The following is a 22,393-nucleotide window of genomic DNA, read 5'->3' on the forward strand; positions in this document are numbered from 1 at the left end:
TACTTACCCCTACCATGTCACTAAAAAACTGTCAAAAATGTTAAAAATGACAAGAGACAGTTTTTGACAATTCCTTTATTTAAATGCTTCTTCTTTCTTCTTTCTTCTATCTTCCTTCATCTTCTTCTTCTTCTGGTTCTTCTGGTTCTTCCTCCGGCGTTCTCGTCCAGCATCTCCTCCACGGCGTCTTCTATCTTCTTCTCCTCAGGCCGCTCCGCACCCATGGCATGGGGGGAGGCTCCCGCTCTTCTCTTCATCTTCTTCATCTTCTTCTTCATCTTCTCTTCTTCTCTTCTTCTCTTCTTCTCTTCTTCATTTTCTTCTCCGGGCGCTCCACATCCATGCTGGCATGGAGGGAGGCTCCCGCTGAGTGACGGCATCTCCTTGTCTGACTGTTCTTAAATAATGGGGGGCGGGGCCACCCAGTGACCCCGCCCCCCTCTGACGCACGGGACATGACGGGACTTCCCTGTGGCATTTCCTGTGACGTCACAGGGAAGTCCCGTCAAGTCACCGTGCGTCAGAGGGGGGCGGGGTCACCGGGTGGCCCCACCCCCCCCTTATTTAAGAACCGTCAGACGAGGAGACGCCGTCACTCAGCGGGAGCCTCCCTCCATGCCAGCATGGATGCGGAGCGGGCCGGAGAAGAAAATAAAGAAGAGAAGAAGAGAAGAAGAGAAGAAAAGAAAAGAAGAAGAGAAGAAGATGAAGAAGGTGAAGAGAAGAGCGTGAGCCTCCCCCATGCCATGGGTGCGGAGCGGCCCGAGGAGAAGAAGATAGAAGACGCCACGGAGGAGATGCTGGACGAGAACGCCGGAGGAAGAACCAGAAGAGCCAGAAGAACCAGAAGAAGAAGATGAAGGAAGATAGAAGAAAGAAGAAGCATTTAAATAAAGGAATTGTCAAAAGCTGTCTCTTGTCATTTTTAACATTTTTGACAGTTTTTTAGTGAAATGGTAGGGGTAAGTACCCCCTTACCATTTCACACAGGGGGGAGGGCCAGGATCTGGGGGTCCCCTTGTTAAAGGGGGCTTCCAGATTCCGATAAGCCCCCCCGCCCGCAGACCCCCACAACCACCGGCCAGGGTTGTGGGGATGAGGCCCTTGTCCTCATCAACATGGGGACAAGGTGTTTTGGGGGGCTACCCCAAAGCACCCTCCCAATGTTGAGGGCATGTGGCCTGGTATGGTTCAGGAGGGGGGGCTGCACTCTCGTCCCCCCCTCTTTTCCTGAGGCCTGCCAGGTTGCGTGCTCGGATAAGGGTCTGGTATGGATTTTTGGGGGACCCCCACGTCATTTTTTTTTTTTATTTTGGCCGGGGTTCCCCTCAATATCCATTTCAGACCTGAAGGGCCTGGTATGGAATTTAGGGGGACCCCCACATCATTTTTTTTTTTTTTTATTTTGGTTCGGGGTTCCCCTGTGGGGAATTCCCATGCCGTTTTTATCAATGAACTTCTATGTGTATTGTCGGACCGGCAATGCAATAGCCGCGAGTAGTTTTAAATGGGTTTTTTCCTTCGAAATGTAATTTTGCTGTCAGACTGTTCTAAACACAGGAAACATGCACCCCTTTACAGGCATACTATAGACACCCCCCAGCTACGAAATTTACAGGAATATTATACTTTTATTGTTTGACTTTAAGCATTATTAAAATCACTGCTCCTGAAAAAACGGCCGTTTTTGAAACTTTTTTTGCATTGATCCATGTCCCCTGGGGCAGGACTCTGGTCCCCAAACACTTTTTATGACAATAACTTGCATATAATCCTTTAAAATTAGCACTTTTGATTAATCATGTTCGTGTCCCATAGACTTTAACGGTGTTCGCGTGTTTGAACAAACTTTTTTCCTGTTCGCATGTTCTGGTGCGAACCGAACAGGGGGGTGTTCGGCTCATCCCTAATAGTGGGTACCAGGTGGGGTATCTGTCCTTTTGCACTGTCACTTTCTTAGTGGTGGAAGTTAGTTTCATCTTTTATTATGTGGGTGGAAACTACTTTAATTATTCTATTTTGTAATAAACTATCACTATAGCCAGTGTGTCCCTCATTGATTGACCCTGTCCCTTGACCCTCTGGTCTCCCCCCTTTTTTTCATATATGCAATGGTCTAGAGGACCGCACCTGCTTCTATTCTTCTATTGGTAGCAGGTATTTGGCTTTGTTTCCAGCTATGGGTTGGTGATCTGACGTGTCATATGTATCTTTATACATTACCCACTCTGGGACTACATATTATAGGCATAACCCCCTTCCATTTTTTTTTTTTCACAGTATAGATAAGGTCTGATAAAAAACTGGTTTTGAAATGATGTCTTCAGACAAAGTCAGAACATCAGCATTAAATAGTTTAAATTATGTTTTCAGGTAATATCAACCGTCAGCTAAAATACTAGTTTAAGACTATGTCTGAGTGGCTAGATGTTTGTATAGGAATTATGTGTCATGTGATGAACTATGTCCTGCCTCCCTCCCTCCTTTGTGTTGTGCAATATTATTTGTCCATAATTTGTATAAAGATGCAATTCTTACCATTAAAGCCAAGCATTCATTCAATGACTATCTTGTCTTGTGCATTGAAAGCTTTCAGAGATCTGAAAGAATTCTACTGATTGTCCAGGTCTAAGCAGAATTAACCCTTACAGCCGCCAAGGAGACAGGAGAAAACAGAAGTTGCTGATGCCCGTGGAGAGCAGGGGAAGGGAGAGACATCGCTGCCTCTGAAGAGCAAGGGAAGCTGCCACTGAAGCGCTGCATAGATGGGGTAAAAGCACACCCGCCCGCCAACTGACCAACGGGGGGGTTTACTGTTTGCCGCACCCCTCCAAAAAAAAGACCACTTGCCACCACTGAGAGCACATCTGCTGCATACTGACCAGACTGTTGAGAGGCCAGACCAATGGAGACATCCAAGGCAGAGCAGCACAGACTGCAGCTACATCATCTGCACTGTTGCTGCAGGGTGACCAGAGCATCACTGAATCTCTGGAGGCATTCTGTGGAGAGACTGAGGGCCCCCTCTTCCAGCAGGGAGAGTTCACAGCCACACCACAGAGACTGGTGAGATGACCATACCCATTGTTCACACTGCTAGCAGGGACTGAGCTACTGGAAGCAGGACATTAAGTATACTGCACCTGTACCACACCTATGCCATATCTTTACTGCATCCTTACTTTTTTGGTGGGGAGTTGTGTGTGCGGGGAAGGTGTGTGTATGTGTGTGGGGGGAGTTGTGTGTGTGTGGCGGGAGTTGTGTGTGTGTGTGTGGGGGGGGTTGTGTGTGTGGGGGGGGAGTTGTGTGTGTGTGTGTGTGTGTGTGGGGGGGGATTGTGTGTATGTGTGGGGGTAAGATATGTGTGTGGGGGGGTTGTGTGTGTGGGGGGGAGTTGTGTGTGAGGGGGTGTGGGGGGTTTTGTGTGTGTGTGTGTGTGTGGATGGAGAGTTTTGTGTGGGGGGTTGTATGTGTGTGTGTGGGGGGGTTGTGTGGGGGGGGAGAGTTGTGTGTGGGGGGAGTTGTGTGGGTGTGTGGGGGGAGAGTTGCGTGTGTGGGGGGGAGAGTTGTGTGTGTGTGTGGGGGGGGGGAATTGTGTGTGGGGGGAGAGTTGTGTGTGGGTGGGGCTGAGTTGTGGGTGTGTGGGGGTTATGTGTGTGTGTGGAAATTTGTGTGTGTGTGGGAGTGGATTGCGTGTGTGGGGCGAAGTTGTGAGTGTGTTTGTGTGAGGGGAGTTGTGTGTGTGTGGGCTGTGTGTGTGGGGGGGGGGTTGTGTGTGTGTGTGTGGGGGGGTTGTGTGTGTGTGTGGTTGGGTTGTGTGTGTGGGGAGGAGTTGTGTGTGGGGGGATTGTGTGTGTGTGTGTGTGTGTGTGGAGTTGTGTGTGTGGGGGGTTGAGTGGGGGGGTTGTGTGTGTGTGTGTGTGTGTGTGTGTGTGTGTGTGTGTGTGTGTGTGTGTGGAGGGTGTGTGTGTGTGGGGGGGGGAGTTGTGTGTGTGTGTGGGGGTTGTGTGTGGGGGGGTTGTGTGTGTGTGTGGGGGGAGAGTTGTGTGTGTGTAGAGGGGTTGTGTGTGGGGGGGAGTTGTGTGTGTGTGTGTGGGGGGTTGAGTGGGGGGGTTGTGTGTGGGGTGTTGTGTGTGTGTGTGTGGAGGGAGAGTTTTGTGTGTGTGGGGGTTGTGTGTGTGGGGGGAGAGTTGTGTGTGTGTGGGGGGGGTTGTGTGTGTTGGGGGTTGTGTGGGGGGGTTGTGTGTGTGGGGGGGGTTATGTGTGTGGGGGGAGTTGTGTGTGTGTGTGGGGGGATGTGTGTGTGGGAGGGGAGAGTTGTGTGTGTGTGGGGGGGTTGTGTGGGTGTGTGTGTGTGTGTGTTGGGGGGTTGTGTGTAGGGAGTTGTGTGTGGGGGGTAGTTGTCTGTGTGGGGGGGTTGTGTGTGGGGGGATTGTGTGTGTGTGTGTGTGTGTGGGGGGGGTGTTGTGTGTGTGTGTGTGTGGAGGGAGAGTTTTGTGTGTGTGGGAGTTGTGTGTGTGGGGAGAGAGTTGTGTGTGTGTGTAGGGGGGGTTGTGTGTGTTGGGGGTTGTGTGTGGGGGTTGTGTGTGTGGGGGGGGTTATGTGTGTGTGGGGGGGTATGTGTGTGTGGGGGGGTTGTGTGTGGGGGGGGAGTTGTGTGTGTGTGTGTGTGGGGGTATAAGTATGTGTGGGGGGGTTGTGTGTGGGGGGATTGTGTGTGTATGTGTGTGGGGGGTAGGATATGTGTGTGTGGGGGGATGTGTGTGTGGGAGGGGAGAGTTGTGTGTGTGGGGGGGTTGTGGTTGTGTGTAGGGAGTTGTGTGTGGGGGGGAGTTGTCTGTGTGGGGGGGTTGTGTGTGGGGGGATTGTGTGTGGGGGGAAGAGTTGTGTGTGTGTGGGGTGTTGTGTGTGTGTGTGTGTGTGTGTGGGGGGGGGGGGGAGTTGTGTGTGTGTGTGTGTGTGTGTGGGGGGGGTTGTGTGTGTATGTGGGGGGAGGGGAGTTGTGTGTATGTGAGGGGGGGTTGTGTGTGTGTGGAGGTTGTGTGTGTGGGGGGGTTGTGTGTGGGGGGGTTGTGTGTGTGTGTGTCGGGGAGTTGTGTGTGTGGGGGAGGGGATTGCGTGTGTGGGGCGAAGTTGTGAGTGTGTTTGTGTGGGGGGAGTTGTGTGTGTGTGTGGGCTGTGTGTGTGGGGGGGGGTTGTGTGTGTGTGTGTGTGTGTGGTTGGGTTGTGTGTGTGGGGGGATTGTGTGTGTGTGGGGAGTTGTGTGTGTGGGGGGTTGAGTGGGGGGGTTGTGTGTGGGGTGTTGTGTGTGTGTGTGTGTGTGTGTGTGTGTGTGTGTGTGTGTGTGTGTGTGTGTGGAGGGAGAGTTTTGTGTGTGGGGGGTTTGTGTGTGTGTCTGGGGGGAGTTGTGTGTGTGTGGGGGTTGTGTGTGTGGGGGGAGAGTTGTGTGTGTGTGTGTGTAGGGGGGTTGTGTGTGTTGGGGGTTGTGTGTGGGGGTTGTATGTGTGTGGGGGGAGTTGTGTGTGTGTGTGTGGGTGGGTGGGGGTTGTGTGTGGGGGGGGAGTTGTGTGTGTGTGTGTGTGTGTGTGGAGAGTTGTGTGTGGGGGGGGTTGAGTGGGGGGGTTGTGTGTGGGGTGTTGTGTGTTTGTGTGTGTGGGGGGGTTATGTGTGTGGGGGGAGTTGTGTGTGTGTGTGTGTGTGTGTGAGGGGGTTGTGTGTGGGGGGGAGTTGTGTGTGTGTGTGTGTGTGTGTGTGGGGGGGTTGTGTGTGGGGGGGAGAGTTGTGTGGGGGGAGAGTTGTGTGTGGGGGGATTGTGTGTGTATGTGTGTGGGGGGTAGGATATGTGTGTGTGGGGGGATGTGTGTGTGGGAGGGGAGAGTTGTGTGTGTGTGTGTGGGGGGTTGTGTGTGTGTGTGTGTGTGTTGGGGGGTTGTGTGTAGGGAGTTGTGTGTGGGGGGGAGTTGTCTGTGTGGGGGGGTTGTGTGTGGGGGGATTGTGTGTGGGGGAAGAGTTGTGTGTGTGTGTGTGTGTGTGGGGGGGTTGTGTGTGTGTGTGGGGTGTTGTGTGTGTGTGTGTGTGGGGGGGGGGAGTTGTGTGTGTGTGGGGGGGGGGAGTTGTGTGTGTGTGTGTGTGTGGGGGGGGGTTGTGTGTGTGTAGGGGGGAGTTGCGTGTATGTGAGGGGGGTTGTGTGTGTGTGGAGGTTGTGTGTGTGTGGGGGGTTGTGTGTGTGTGGGGGGGGTTGTGTGTGTCGGGGAGTTGTGTGTGTGTGGGGGGGATTGTGTGTGTGGGGTGTTGTGTGTGTGTGTGTGTGTGGGGGGGATTGTGTGTGTGTGTGGGGGGGGTTGTGTGTATGTGGGGGGGATTGTGTGTGTGGGGGGTTGTGTGTGGGGGGGTTGTGTGTGTGTGTGTGGGGGGGTTGTGTGTGTGGGGGGTTGTGTGTGGGGGGGTTGTGTGTGTGTGTGTGGGGGGGTTGTGTGTGTGGGGTGTTGTGTGTGGGGGGAGTTGTGTGTGTGTGTGGGGGGGGAGTTGTGTGTGTGTGTGTGGGGGGGGGTTGTGTGTGTGTGTGTGGGGGGGAGTTGTGTGTGTGTGTGTGGGGGGGGATTGTGTGTGTGTGTGTGTGTGTGTGTGTGGGGGAGTTGTGTGTATGTGGGGGGGATTGTGTGTGTGTGGAGGTTGTGTGTGGGGGGGTTGTGTGTGTGTGTGTGGGGGATTGTGTGTGTGTGTGGGGGGATTGTGTGTGTGTGTGGGGGGGTTGTGTGTGTGTGGGGGGGTTGTGTGTGTGTGTGGGGGGGAGTTGTGTGTGGATGGGGGTTGTGTTTTGGGGGGTTGTGTGTGTGTGTGGAGAGAGTTGCCTGTATACAGATATGGGGCAAAGCTGTGTGTGCATACAGTGTGTGTGTGTCTACCAGTCTGGGGGAACTGTGTGCGTAAAGGATTGTGTACAGGTGTAGGGGTGATACGTATGTACAGGTGTAGGGGGTGATACATATGTACAGGTGTAGAGGTGATACATATGTACAGGTGTAGGGGTGATACGTATGTACAGGTGTAGGGGGTGATACGTATGTACAGGTGTAGGGGGTGATACATATGTACAGGTGTAGAGGTGATACATATGTACAGGTGTAGGGGTGATACGTATGTACAGGTGTAGGGGTGATACGTATGTACAGGCATAGGGGTGATACATATGTACAGGTGTAGGGGTGATACGTATGTACAGGTGTAGGAGAGCCATGTGTATACAGGAGTGGAGGACTTATGTGTGTACAGGTGTGAGTTAAGCTGAGTATGTCCAGGTGTGAGGGTGGCCAACTTTCAGTAAACTTATGAACAGTTTGTAAAGTACATAATTTTTGTATCTCTTCATGAATGTCCGGTATGGATATGCAGTTTACATGTCCATAATGGACATTCATGGACATATTAAAAAATTATGGAATTTACAAACTGTTTGTAAATTTGTTGAAAGTTGGCAACCCTGGTGGGAGGGCTGAGTGTGCATATTTGTGAGGGGTGGCTAAGTGCATACACGTTTGAGGGTAGCTGAGTGCATACAGCTATGAGAGGGGGCTGAATGCATACAGGTGTGGGGGCTGAATGTGTACAAGTGTGAGGGGGGGCTGAGGGCGTACATGTATAAGGGGACTGAGCGCATACAGATATGAGGGTAGACTGATTGTGTGTACAGGTGTGTGGAGGGGCTGAGTGTGTACAGGTGTGGAGAGGCTGAGTGCGTACAGGTGTAAGGGGCTGAGTGCCTACAGGTGTAAGGTGCTGAGTGCGTACAGGTGTAAGGTGCTGAGTGCGTACAGGTGTAAGGTGCTGAGTGCGTACAGGTGTAAGGTGCTGAGTGCGTACAGGTGTAAGGGGCTGAGTGCGTACAGGTGTAAGGTACTGAGTGTGTACAGGTGTGAGAGGCTGAGTGTGTACAGGTGTGGGGGGGCTGAGTGTGTACAGGTGTGGGGGGGCTGAGTGTGTACAGGTGTAAGGTGCTGAGTGTGTACAGGTGTGGGGGGCTGAGTGTGTACAGGTGTAAGGGGCTGAGTGTGTACAGGTGTAAGGGGGGCTGAGTGTGTACAGGTGTAAGGGGGGCTGAGCGTGTACAGGTGTGGAGGGGCTGAGTGTGTACAGGTTTGGAGGAGCTGAGTGTGTACAAGTGTGAGGGGGGCTGAGTGTGTACAGGTGTGGAGGGGCTGAGTGTGTACAAGTGTGAGGGGGGCTGAGTGTGTACAAGTGTGAGGGGAGCTGAGTGTGTACAAGTGTGAGGGGGGATGAGTGTGTACAAGTGTGAGGGGGAATGAGTGTGTACAGGTGTGGAGGGGGCTGAGTGTGTACAGGTGTGGAGGGGCTGAGTGTGTACAGGTGTGGAGGGGCTGAGTGTTTACAGGTGTGAGGAGGGCTGTGTGTGTACAGGTGTGAGGAGGGCTGTGTGTGTACAGGTGTGAGGAGGGCTGTGTGTGTACAGGTGTGAGGAGGGCTGTGTGTGTACAGGTGTGAGGAGGGCTGTGTGTGTACAGGTGTGGAGGGGCTGAGTGTGTACAGGTGTGGAGGGGCTGAGTGTGTACAGGTGTGGAGGGGCTGAGTGTTTACAGGTGTGGAGGGGCTGTGTGTGTACAGGTGTGAGGAGGGCTGTGTGTGTACAGGTGTGAAGGGGCTGAGTGTGTACAGGTGTGGAGGGGCTGAGTGTGTACAGGTGTGGAGGGGCTGAGTGTGTACAGGTGTGGAGGGGCTGAGTGTGTACAGGTGTGGAGGGGCTGAGTGTGTACAGGTGTGAGGAGGGCTGAGTGTGTACAGGTGTGAAGGGGCTGAGTGTGTACAGGTGTGGAGGGGCTGAGTGTGTACAGGTGTGGAGGGGCTGAGTGTGTACAGGTGTGGAGGGGCTGAGTGTGTACAGGTGTGGAGGGGCTGAGTGTGTACAGGTGTGGAGGGGCTGAGTGTTTACAGGTGTGAGGAGGGCTGTGTGTGTACAGGTGTGGGGGAGCTGTGTGTGTACAGGTGTGGGGGGAGCTGTGTGTGTACAGGTGTGGGCGAGCTGTGTGTGTACAGGTGTGGGGGGAGCTGTGTGTGTACAGGTGTGGGGGGAGCTGTGTGTGCACAGGTGTGGGGGGAGCTATATGTGTACAGGTTAGAGGGGTGCTGTGTGTGTACCGGTTAGAGGGGTGCTGTGTGTGGGGGAGTTGTCCCTATACAGATGTCGGTCAAAGCTGTGTGTGTATGCAGTATGTGTATTAAGAGGTGTGGGGGTGCTGTGTGTATACACAAGTGTGTGTATTGGTGGTGGCTGTATGTTTAGAGTGGGTGGAGGGGCTGTCCTGTCAGGTAGGCTTAACAAGGCTCCATCATTTTTTAATTGCACCCCTGCTTAGCCCACCCAGACAGCACAAACCAAGTGACCCGGGTGAAAAACAGACGGTGGTTCTGCAATGCGTAGGAAGCATGTGAAAGCAAGACTATAGATTTAAATTTAGTACGTGTGAGGATGGACACCCAAGAGTAGTCTTTTAGGCTCAGGAGAGGTCTGGCCAGGGTCACAAAGAAGAGGAGAAATGAGGGGTGGAGATGAAAATCTCTTTAGTGAAATGATCCTGCAGAAACTCAGTGGTCACAAGGGAAGGTGGCTGACACAACACAGTCTATGGGGAAGCGCCCTGATCCCCCATGTACAGGAAGGGTGTCCGTGCAATCACAAAATTATTTCAGTGGCCGATTCTAAGCCGGAGAATACTTTCCCAGCTGTATGTACAGCGTGCATTCTGCATTAGACATGTGCTATTCCTTTCGGTCCAAATACAAATTTGGACGCATTTTTGGTTATTTGGAGATTAGGGGCATGCTGGGTCTGTGATGTCACTAGGGGCGGAGCAATCAGGTGATGTCACCAGGTCAATTTAAATGTGAATTGACTCATTTTTTTTCTTTATAAATGTATTTTTTTGCTGCATCAGGTTCTATACATGGTACATATGTGCCACTTTACAGGAAGACTAATGGGACCCCCCAGACACTATATTTAAAATTATTTTTCATTTTTATTGTTCCCACTTTAGGTGAAACAATAAAAATGAAAAATTCCTTTAAATATAATGCCTGGGCGGTCTCCATAGTCTACACAAAAAGAGAGCACAGATGGGAATCCTGCCTATTCAAGATAGTAGCACTCACTGAATGAATTTCGGGAGGTGTGATCAAAAACTAGACTGCATCAATACTGAAAAAAAAATAAAAAGATCTCCGCACACCTGCATGAGTTAAACTACAAATGTTTATTTGCATAAAAAAAGCAAAATACATAGAAAAAACACCAATCCCTATGTCCCCCTATAATTTTTTCCAGAGGGAACCCCCTCCCCCCCAAAAAAAGAGAAAAGGAGGGTTCTCCCCTATGGTCTACCCCTGCCCAACAACTAAAAACACACAAACTGCTAAAGTGATGTGAATGGAAAAGACCCCCTCACAAAAGGGGGGGAGGGCACCTGAATCACACAGTCTGCAGACCTAATCCCTCCCCTAATATAAAAACACCCCCTTTATATATATATATATATACCTAAATCACCCATAGGACCAAGCTCATGCTAATCATTCCTAATGTGGGGCAGTGTGTTCCCAGAAAAGCGGGTTGTATGTCACTGTCCCCCACTGGAATAGGGCACAGCCTGAGATACACTGGATGATACTCACCTGAGAGACTCCCCGTTGTCAGTCAGTCAAGTAGTTGAATGCATGTACGATACGTCCTGATAATAGTCTTATCCTGCTGGGTAGGGTGTAGTTGAAGAAGAGGACGTGTATTCAAATACTCCAAGGGCTGTGTGCAATGACAAGCTATTTAATTCTCAGCAGTAGTACTAATTGCCTATTTTATGAATCTGAGACTATTCCCACAGCCTGCAGGTAATTCTCACGATTAATCCTTAGTACACACATATAGCATGTAGAGTAGCTTGACAGTCACTGATTTATACAATTTTTCTCAGGATTAGATTGAAGTCCATCTGTCAGTGTAGGGCCAATCGTCTCCAATTTCCAGCCAAAATGATAGTAATCCTTGGTATTTCAATATACATCTGTATATGTAATATTGGCTCCTGCTCTCCCCACATTAAAAACGAACTGAGCAAAAGACTGTGCAGCAATCTCAGAGTATTATTAGATACGAAAAAATGTTCATAAATATTTAAATAAGAATGGAACAGTCCTCACAGATACATTGAATGTAACCACAAACAGGGTTCCTGCAGCCTGCAGGTAATCTCTTAGTATGGGTTACTCACGGATTCGGTGATTCTACAGATATTGTTCAAACCTTGAGTCGGGATCGACCTGTATATGAATATCCAATTGATAAGATGTTCAGAAAAGCTGTTCCTTTTCCGTTGGTTGTTTCCTTGTTTTCCCTTCTGTTAGCACGGTGTATTGAAAATATAGGGAGGGCATTTGTAGTTCTCCTGCGGGAGTTTTTATACAGTCAATGTTCACAATGTCCTATCGCCAATCCTCTCTTCCCAAATCCTTTGGGGAATGATAGGGAGTCAGACAGGAGGTAGTTGTAAAATAATCATCCAGGCAGAAGTTTTTCTTCAGGGTTGTGCATCGTAACTAAGGTCATTAGGTCCTTATTGTCAATAGAAAAAAGAAGGGGAGAAACAAAGAAATTCTCTAAAGTAGGTCAACAAAGAACACTAATGTAAATACAAAACCAGCTTTATTAGTTGCCAAAAAATAAACCAATTAATGTTACAAAAAGTGAAAAATTAGCAATATGGACAGACGGTTATCACAAACTCAAAGGATGAGTCAGATCAAATTGCGCGCGGCTCCCAAGGACGTGCTGGCGGGAGCCGCGCGCAATTTGATCTGACTCATCCTTACACGGACCCAACAGCTGATCCAACAGCTGATGCCAGCTTTCCCCTGCAGCCACGCATCATACAGCAGCAACGGCGCTTCAGCGGCTCCACAGTGAGGAACAGTGAGGGACGACTCCTTACCAATCTACACTCCTAGTGAGCCATACAGAAGCATTTGTCCACAGAGAGACTCCAACACCTGGGACTATCATAGTCTGACGACGGATGCGGTGCGGTTGGTGAGATTCTTCCACCTTACTCGGCACTCCCAACAAAACGTATGTCAGTTTTTTTCTATGTCTCCTTAAATGCTGTCTCCATGGACATTTATCCTGCTGCTTTTGTAGATGACCTTATAATTATCCTTACTGCAACCTGGAAAGCGCTTGCAATCTATTCATCAGCTGTGGTTCAAACAATCATTGAGTGCAATGATCCTCTGAGAGATCGCTCCATCTATGGTCCAATCTTATGACCAATTGGTTTGTCAGATCACCCACTCATTTACATCACCTCTAAAATTAGTGATATAGGACTGTTCCTGCCCAACTGGATACTTGGTATTGGGAATACTCTCCATTAATCGCCAATCTTACTGTGCAGGACTATACTTAATTCATTATACCCCATTAGCCAGTGTGCATGATGTGTACGAGTGGGTGTGTAGCCGCGGCTCCCAATTGTTTTTAATATCCCCTGTGACAACGTTGTCCATTTTTAATTGGTTTGTGATAACCGTCTGTCCATATTGCTAATTTTTCACTTTTTGTAACATTAATTGGTTTATTTTTTGGCAACTAATAAAGCTGGTTTTGTATTTACATTAGTGTTCTTTGTTGACCTACTTTAGAGAAACTCTCTGTTTCTCCCCTTCTTTTTTGTAATATGTTTAAAAGGGCAACTTGAACTGCATCCAGGCTTTTGTCTGTATGATAAGTTTATACTTACCCGCTGAAACTAGCCACTACTGTTAATATTTACTGGTTGATCCGGGCAAAAATCCTTGTTTTTTTGTCCCTTATTGTCAATAGGGTTGAGCTACAGGTACGTAGAGAGACGGGGGTGCTTGTCCCAGCGTAGAGTTTCCATGTTTCGTTCCGAGGGGCCGGAACTTCGCCAGAACTAGGGGAATAGTCAGTCCTCACCCATTAAATACAAAACCACAAATCACTCCCAATTATCTACGGTGAGTACCAAGTGTTTTTAACCAATTTGTTACTTCACCCCGGGTGTGGAATTACTTTAAAGATTCAAGCTTAAAAACATATAGTGGTGTGCTGCCCTGCACTAAACAAAACATCACAGTGACAATTTTTGTCTGCATCTAAATGCTGCGTGGGAATATTACTAATATAGGATATTTTAACTGGATTATTCAATAAAGCTTTTATATTGTATTATCTTCTCATATGTGCTCAATGCTAATGGGATCCTTGGCTATAATCCAATGTCAATCCCTAATCGCTATTCTCCACATAGTCCTAAATAAACCCATACAATAGAAATGAAAAAGAGGGAAGAAGCACTCAAATTGCCACATCCGTATTCATGAGCAGAGGGGGATACTAAATAGTAACCAAAAAATCGGACTTTATAGGCATGGAAACAATGGGCAAAGTAACACAACTAATATTGAATCAAAATATGTATTGAAAAAAGTACATCAATTCACAGATAGTGTTCAAAAAAAGAGATAAAACCATGAATCAAACAATACAATTTGTACATTGAGCCCTTATGCGTCATGCATCTACGTGTTTCGCCGTGAGGCTTCTTCAGGAGACAAGCGAGGTTCAAAATTGTAACAAAGAAGGGACAAAAACGAATCTCACTATCTTCAAGAGAGTGAGCCTCATGTACAAATCCATAGCAGCAGGGAGGTTTCCAAAAGTGTGGAATACTTATAACAAATGTTTCATTTTATATAAATAGATCTAGCAGGGGCAGGTGTCAAATTCCAAAAATAGGTATAACCAGATAAATAGATGGATATAGAAGGGTCCAAAATCCAAAAAGGGAGAGCTTGATAATATTCAGAGATAGCAGCAGTGACATGTAGTAGAACAGGCATGTACTACTTTAACTTGGCAATAGATCGGTGTGCCCCTGGGAGACAGCCGGGTGCTGTACGGCTGTCTCCCAGGGGCACACCGATCTATTGCCAAGTTAAAGTAGTACATGCCTGTTCTACTACATTTATCTGGTTATCCCTATTTTTGGATATTTGACGTACACCTGCCCCTGCTAGACCTATTTATATAAAATGAAACATTTGTCAATTTAAATTGACTCGCGTTTGCAATTGTCGGCCCAACTATTTAAAAAAAAAATGGTGTGAGGTCCCCCCCCAAGTCAATACTTGGCCCTTTCGGTCAGTTTTTTTTATTTTGGCAATGGGTCCCCCCCAAAATCCATACCAATATTCAAGCATGCAGCCTGGCAGGCCAGGAAAGGTGGAGGAATGAGCAAGCACCCCTCCTCTTGAACCATACCAGGCCACACGCCCTGAAACACCTTGTTCCCATGTTGATTGGGACAGGGCCTCTGGGTGGTGGTTATGGGGGTCTGCGGGTGGGGAGCTTATCGGAGTCTGGAAGCCCCCTTTAACAAGGGAACCCCCAGATCCCACCCCGCCCCCCTATGTGAATGAGTATGGGGTACATTGCACCCCTTCTCATTCACCATAAAAAGTGTCAAAAGTAAAGAAAAAAACAGTAGACCGCACCGCCGAACCCAGAAAAAAAAAGCTCTGCCTGTGACAAAACCCCCCTTTTCCAGACCTGCATGCTTGGATAAGGGTCTGGTATGTATTCTGGGTTCTCGCTAGAATCCATACCAGACCTGAAGGGTCTGGTAAAGATTCCACAATTTTCTATTGCCGGCATTGTTTTGTTTACATTACGGCTATCTGTGGTGAAGCCCGCTGACAGCTGATGAGTCATCAGTTGTTAAGGAAGCGGTGGCCGGCTTCCCCGCCCTCTGCTTAACCACCAGCTATTCTTTACACCAGCTATTCTTAAACTGGGCGATCATTTTTCAACTGATCCGAATTCGAATCATTCCGAAAATTTGGAATTTGTTACAAAATTATTAAACAAATGAGATTTCATGAAAACAAAATGAAACTAAACAAATTCTGAAACAAAACAAAATTAGGGGACGTACTAAACTGCATATTGGGATGATTGGATTATTGGCTGCAATACTGAGAACCCTCACTAGATGTCAGTGTACTTTATACACATATAATGACTCTGTTGTTTCTCAAAATATGTTATTCTTTCCTGCAGTGCTTGATACAAGGTTGCAAGAAACAGTTTCTAATGTTAAACTGTTCACTTGCTAATGGAAAAATTTAATTTGACCTGTTTTTGATGGGAATATCGGTAGAATTATTATTTCTCATGGCGTTTATTGGAGGAAAATCATGTTAACACATGACAATGAAAATATTTAACCCATTACTGATAATAATATGAATATAATTATTTTTCTACATTGGGGTTATGGGTGGCATATTGTAGGTAAACATACATAGGAATATATTAAACATTTTTCTGATATGAATATGCATCTAATAATTTTTCTACATGGGGATTATGGATGGAATATTACAGTTAAACATACATAGGAATATATTTAACCCATTACTGATAATAATATGCATATAATTATTCTTCTACATGGGGATTATGGGTGGAATATTGTTGTTAAACATACATAGGAATATGTTAAACCTATTTCTGATATGAATATGCATGTAATTATTTTTTTTCAACACGGGGATAATGGGTGGATTATTACAGTTAAATATACATAGGAACATATTCAACCCATTTCTGATATGAATATGCATATCATTTTTCTACATGGGGATGATGGGTGGAATATTGTAGTTAAACATACAAAGGAATATATGAAACCTATTTCTGATATAAATATGCATATAATTATTTTTCTACATGGGGATTATGGATGGAATATTGTAGCTAAACATGCATAGGAACATATTCAATCCATTTCTGATAATAATATGCATATAATTATTTTCTACATGGGGATTATGGGTGGACTATTGTAGCTAAACATACATAGTAACATATTAAACCTATTTCTGATAAGAATATGCATATAATATTTTTTTTCACATGGGGATTATGGGTGGAATATTACAGTTAAACATACATAGGAACATATTTAACCCATTTCTGATAAGAATTTGCATATAATTATTTTTCTACATGAGGATTATGGGTGGGATATTACAGTTAAATATACATAGGAACATATTCAACCGATTTCTGATAATAATATGCATATAATTATTTTTCTACATGGGGATGATGGGTGGACTATTGTAGCTAAACATGCATAGGAACATATTTAACCCATTTCTGATAAGAATATGCATATAATTATTTTTCTACATGGGGATTATGGGTGGAATATTATAGCTAAACATACATAGGAATATATTTAACCCCTTTACTGATAATAATATGCATATAATTATTTTTCTACATGGGGATTATGGGTGGAATATTATAGCTAAACATACATAGGAATATATTTAACCCCTTTACTGATAATAATATGCATATAATTATTTTTCTGCATGGGCATTATGGGTGGAATATTGTAGCTAAACATACACAAGAACATAATTCACTTATTTCTTTTAAGAATTTGCATATAATTATTTTTCTACATGGGGATGATGGGTTGAATATTGTAGTTAAACATACAAAGGAATATATTAAACCTATTTCCGATAAGAAAATGCATATAATTATTTTTCTACATGGGGATGATGGGTGGAATATTACAGTTAAACATAAATAGGAACATATTTATTAAACCCATTTCTGATTAGTATATGCATATAAATATTATTCTACATGGGGGTTATGGGTGGAATATTTTAGTTAGGTTTAATATATTCCTATGCATGTTTAAATACAATATTCCACTCATAATCCCCATATAGAAAAATAATTATATGCATATTCATATCAGAAATAGGTTTAATTTGTTCCTATGTATGTTTAACTACAATATTCTACAATAAGTGAAATATATTCCTATGTATGTTTGGCTACAATATTCCACCCATAATCCCCATGTAGAAAAATAATGATATGCATATTCTTATCAGAAATGGGTTAAATATGTTCCTATGTATGAGTATCTGTAATATCCCACCATTAATCCCCATGTAGAAAAATAATTACATGCATATTCATATCAGAAATAGGTTTAATATATTCCTAGGTATGTTTAACTACAATAGTCCACCCATAATCCCCATGTAGAAAAATAATTATATGCATATTCATATCACAAATAGGTTAAATATATTCATTGCCAGGTGTTAACATGATATTCCTCCCATAAACCCCATGAGAAATAATAATTCTACCCATATTCTCATCAAAAACAGGTCAAATGTAATTTTTCCATTAGCAAGTGTACAGTTAAACATTAGCAACTGCTTCTTGCAACCTTGTATCAAGCACTGTAGGAAAGAATAACATATTTTGATAAAAAAAACAGAGTCATTACCATATATGTGTATAAAGTACACTGACATCTAATGAGAGTTCTCAGTATTGCAGCTAATAATCCAATCATCCCAATATGCAGTTTAGTACGTCCCCAAAATTAGTAACATAACAAATTTATCTGAAACAAAACACATTTTTCCATTATGCACATGTCTATTCTGCATCACCTATACCAGAGCAGCTCTGGGAAGTCGTGGGACACTTCTGGCTAATTGCAGTTATTGTGTCTGGAATCTGCAAATCAGCAAAGTTCACTCTAAATCAGATAGGATGCCCTCTGACAAATGGTGGGGGCAGGAGGGGCAGCTTCCTCCCACACACTGTTTTCATGTGGGGAGAAGGGACCCTGTGGCAAGCTGTGCCTTCCTCATCTCATATGTGCTCGGATATTTGTTTTGCCTCTGGCTGGTCCAGCACTATTTACAGTCAGTTCAAGGAGACTGACACAGGCAAAAAACACACAGCAGGGTGGCCCAACCACATCACTGCATACTTTTGGGTACACATGAAACCTGAATGGTGGGCCTGGAGCTACACAGTGATGTTGAGACAAGTGTGCTGGCAACTGGGAGTGAGATCAGCTGCAAAAGATAATCCGGTGTGCCCATCACCCATCACGTGGGAGGGGGTAGTTTGGCATCTTCGCCCTGAGCACGGAATTACTTTGTCCCGGCACTGCCACCAGGGCCCCAACTAACAAGGCCATGTTGTTGCTGTTGTAGTAATTAGCAATTGCTAAAACAGGGCAGTCATGGCGTAAGCTGATGCAGCTCACTTCGTTCCATCTACAGGGGGAAGGCGCAGTGATATCATTTGCACCACTCCTATCCCTGCAGACTGGATGCTGGTTTGGCCGCCACACCAGTGTGGAACTGCTGTGTGGAACTGCCGTGTGGAACTGCTGCACTGCGTGTAGCCTGCAGGACTGCTCAGTGCTCACTGTGGACTGGTCTGTCCACATATACTGTATGAGGATGTCTCTTTGCTGAATTGGGATGTCTCTTTGCTGAATATACAATATAGGGATGTCTCTTTGCTGTACTGGGCTGTCTGTTTTTTGTTTTCTTAGATATTTCTTAGATAAGGGGAATATAGACTGGTTGGGCCATTGAAAAGGTAGTGCAATTAGTGTATGGTCCTGTTCAAAAGAGTCTACCTTGTCATGGTGGCAGGCTTCATATTTTTTGGCCAGAATATAATTCCTTACTGTTATATCTTGAAAGCACTGATGACTTGGAATACACTTTTCTTTTTCATATACTAATTTGCTAGAGTGTGAAAATAAAAGTGGGTGCACTGAAGGAATCGGTGGAATGGCTAGTGGTCGGATTTAGTGGAACCTCTCAAATATCCCACTTGCAAGGCATTTAACAAACTCAAGTGGACTGGCTATGCCCTGAAATACCTGGACACCTATATTCTTCTGCAATTGAACCAAGTCTTCCCTCTTAACCTTTCACCTCTCCTTTCAGAGGCTCGGATGTTACTTGAAAAGTAGCAATCAGGCCTGTTCTCCTGGTTTGCCACAACATTTTAAAGATGTCCATGCTACCTAAATTCCTATATCTTTTTCAAGCTCTACATAAACATACAGTATATCTGTTTCCTTTGTCCAAAAAAATGAGTCCTCTCTTAATTCAGTTTTTCTGGGCTGGTAAGAAACCGAGAATTTCCCAACGCTTATTGACATTATCCAAAAGAAGCAGTGGCTAAAGCCGTGTACACACAGGCGGCCTTTTCACCAAACTTGTCAGACGGAACGTATCCTTCGGACAATCCGACCATGTGTGGGCTTCATCGGACCTTCAGTGGACTTTTTCTGTCGAAAATCAGATGGACTTTAGATTTGGAACATGTTTCAAATCTTTCTGACGGACTCGAGTCCAGTCGAAAAATTATTTTTTCTGTATTCTAGTCCAACGAACAAAAAAGAATGCAAGGGCAGCTATTGGCTACTGGCTAAGAACTTCCTTATTCTAGTGTCTTCATTTGTCATCACGTTCAAAGGAACAGACATTTGAATGGACTTTAGTCCGTTCGTGTGTGGGCAAGTCCGGTCGTTCAAAACTCCATCGTAAGTCCGTTGAAAGTCCGTCGGAAAGACCGCCGGACTTTTGATGCTGAAAAGTCCTCCCGTGTGTACACAGCATTAGCATTTCCCAATCCTTTGCAATACTACCGTGCCACCCACCTTGCCAGGCCTATTGACTGGTCTAAAAATAATCGACCGTTCTGAATTCTGTGTGAAGAAAAAGCTGGTTGTTAAGCAGCGGGCCGGGAAGCTGGCCACCCGCATCCTTAACAACCAAGAGTCATCATCTGTCAGTGGGCACTGACAGATGAAAGTAAAGATAACAAAAAATGTTTAAAAGAAAATGGCGTAGGATCCCCCCCCGTCTATACCTGGCCCTTTGGGTCTTTAACTGACAATTGCGCTTTCATGCAACACTGTACCCAAAAAAAAATTATGTAATTTTTGTTCCCACAAATAGAGCTTTCATTTGGTGGTATTTGATCACCTCTGTGGTTTTCATTTTTTGCGCTATAAACAAAAAAAGACCAACAATTTTGAAAAATATATTTTTTTTTTTACTTTTTTCTATATTAAATATCCCAAAAAAACCCAAAAAAACCAAATGTCTTCTCTACTTCTCTGACAGAATGGGGATCTGTTTGTCTACATTGACAGATCCCTGTTCTGGCTCTCTGTGGAGCGATCGCGGGTGGCCAGCAGACATCACAGCCACCGGCCACATGCATCGGCTCCAGGGGAGCGGGCGCATGCCCCCTATAGCTTCTTAAAATGACCAATGTACAGCTATTGCGATTTGCGCAGGGGAGCCAATGTGTCTCAGTACAACTGCGGCGGCCGGTCGGCAAGTAGTTAAATACTCAGATGAGGAAAAGGCTTTGCTTGAAACCAGTTGCTGAATTGTGCCAATCATTCTGGTTGCTTGCTAACTACCTTACGCCATATCCCCTACCCTGTGCCCCCCTTCCCCTTGTTTCTTTTTTTTATTATTATTATTTTTACTTCTCCTTTCTTTAATCACTTTCGGACCGCCCACAGTCATTTTTATGTGATGATTTTGAAGGAGGATATCGTTGTTATGGCAGCAGCTAGCTGCCATAACCCCAGTATCCTCTTCTTCAGCGAGCGGTCCGCTACAAGATAAAAGTGGTCTCTGCATTGAATTAGCTGCAAGATCACTTTTATCGGTGGCGGGAGAGGGGCTCCCCTCCCGCTGCCATCCGGTGCCCTCCGTCGCTTACCGGAGCCGTCGGTAGCGGTGGAGGTCCCTTGATGGATATGGAGACGAGTGAGGGGAAGATGGCCCCCACCGTCTCCATATCACTGCAGGGCGGAAGTGACATCAAAACGTCACTTCTGCCCATAGCTCTTAAAGGGCCTTTTTTTTTCTTTTTTTTAATGACATTTTTTTTATTGCATTTTAGTGTAAAAATGAGATCTCAGGTCTTTTTGACCCCAGATCTCATATTTAAGAGGTCCTGTCATGCTTTTTTCTATTACAAGGGATGTTTACATTCCTTGTTATAGGAAAAAATGTAAAAAAGTAAAATAAATAAGAAAAAATAAAATGTAAACGCGCCCTGTCCCGATAAGCTTGCGTGCAGAAGCGAACGCATATGTGACTAGCGCCCGCATATGAAAACAGTGTTCAAACCACACATGTGAGGTATCGCCGCGATCAGTAGAGTGAGAGCAATAATTCTAGCCCTAGACCTCCTCTGTTACTTAAAACATGCAACCTGTAGAATTTTTTAAACTTCGCCTATGGAGATTTTTAAGGGTAAAAGTTTGTCCACATTCCACGCAATTTTGAAGCGTGACATGTTGGGTATCAATTTACTAGGTGTAAAATTATCTTTCACAATATAAAAAAAATTGGGCTAACTTTACTGTTGTCTTATTTTTTTTAATTCAAAATGTGTATTTTTTCCAAAAAAGTGTGCTTTTAAGAGCGCTGCGCAAATACGGTGTGACAGAAAGTATTGCAATGACCGCCATTTTATTCTCTAGGGTGTTAGGAAAAAAATGTATAATGTTTGGGGGTTCTAAGTAATTTTCTAACAAAAAAAAACTATTTTTAACTTGTAAACAACAAATCTCAGAAAGAGCCTCAGTCTTTAAGTGGTTAATTACAACTACATCTGACCTATGCATTCATTTCAGTCTGGGGAATTTCACCCCTATGTACCACATGGTTCTTTTATTTTTCCTGACCATTTATTCACTAACCACTTAACGACGGCCCCACGTACATATACTGCGGCAGGGCGGCCCCTAAGTGCAAAATCACGTACCTGTACGTGATTTCTTTTTCTTGGTCTGGGGCGCACGGCCCCACTTCTGCTGTGATTGGACACAGTGTTATCCAATCAGCGGGTCCAGCAGACCCGATGTCTGCTGGGACCCACCGATCTTTCCCGAGGCAGACAGAACTGTGGTCTATGTAAACAAGGCAGATCTCCATTGTGTGACAGGAGAAGACAGAGATCCTGTGTTTCTAATAAGCAGAAACACAGATCTGTCTTCTTACAGTACAAGCCCCCCCTACAGTTAGGAAGCATCCCCTGGGGACACATTTAACCCTTTAATCACCTTTGATGTTAACCCCTTCCCTGCCAGTGTCATTAGTACAGTGACAGTGCATTTTTTTTAGCACTGATCACTGTATCAGTGTCACTGGTCCCCAAAAATGTGTCAAAAGTGTCTCTTAGTGTTCGATTTCTCCGCCGCAATGTCACAGTCCTGCTATAAGTCACTGATTGCCACCATTACTAGTAAATTAAAAAAAATAAAAAATATCCCGTAGTTTGTAGATATAACTTTTGCGCAAACCAATCACTATACGCTTATTGGGATTTTTTTTTTACCAAAAAAGATGTAGCAGAATACAGATTGGCCTAAATTATTGAAGAATTTATTAATTGGATGTGCTTTATAGCAGAAAG

General features: G+C 45.4%; 1 protein-coding gene across 2 annotated transcripts in view; it reads right to left on the bottom strand.

Moving 5' to 3' along the window:
• The window catches only part of LOC141123342 (cytosolic phospholipase A2 gamma-like), a 230,560-nt gene that overhangs the window by 197,806 nt on the left and 10,361 nt on the right, over positions 1-22,393 (bottom strand). The window lies entirely within an intron of this gene.

Source organism: Aquarana catesbeiana, linkage group LG01 (assembly GCF_042186555.1).
Source record: "Aquarana catesbeiana isolate 2022-GZ linkage group LG01, ASM4218655v1, whole genome shotgun sequence".
Lineage (NCBI taxonomy): Eukaryota > Metazoa > Chordata > Amphibia > Anura > Ranidae > Aquarana > Aquarana catesbeiana.